This window comes from Crocuta crocuta, unplaced genomic scaffold (genome assembly GCF_008692635.1).
Source record: "Crocuta crocuta isolate KB4526 unplaced genomic scaffold, BGI_CrCroc_1.0 scaffold330, whole genome shotgun sequence".
NCBI classification, from domain to species: Eukaryota; Metazoa; Chordata; class Mammalia; order Carnivora; family Hyaenidae; genus Crocuta; species Crocuta crocuta.
In genome coordinates, this window is record NW_027530521.1 from 587876 (window position 1) to 588291 (window position 416).

Consider the following 416-nt stretch of genomic DNA (forward strand, 5'->3'; position numbering starts at 1 on the left):
GCGGCGCCGTGCGCGCCCGCCCGCCGGAGGGGCGCCATCTCTGGTGCAGGGGTTGGCCTGGCCTCCCGAGTCTCCTCAGCGCCGGCGCTCGGATTTGCATAACTTCGGGGGATATTTGGGAGAGTCCGAGCTTCGCGTCCGGGGCCTGATGACGCGAAACGTGGCTTTTTCTACACGTCGTGTGCTTTTCCCTTCGTTTTCGTTGAAACGGTGAGGGACCCTTTAGAAACGAGCAAACCCATTTTATTATGCCAGCCAAAGCGAACGGAGCCCCACATTGATAGGTATCCCCCCAAATCCCTGCGGAAGTGGAGCTTGGGGCTTCCCTAGCACTTGTTGGTTTCTCCCCGGAATGGTTCTTGGATTAAGAGAAACTGTTGGGCGCGCTGCTACGGGGCCAGACGCCCGAGAAGCCG

At 59.9% G+C, this 416-nt stretch overlaps 1 protein-coding gene across 4 annotated transcripts in view; it reads left to right on the forward strand.

The window, feature by feature from the left end:
• FNBP4 (formin binding protein 4) overlaps positions 1 to 416 on the forward strand; it is a 38963-nt gene that overhangs the window by 407 nt on the left and 38140 nt on the right. The window lies entirely within an intron of this gene.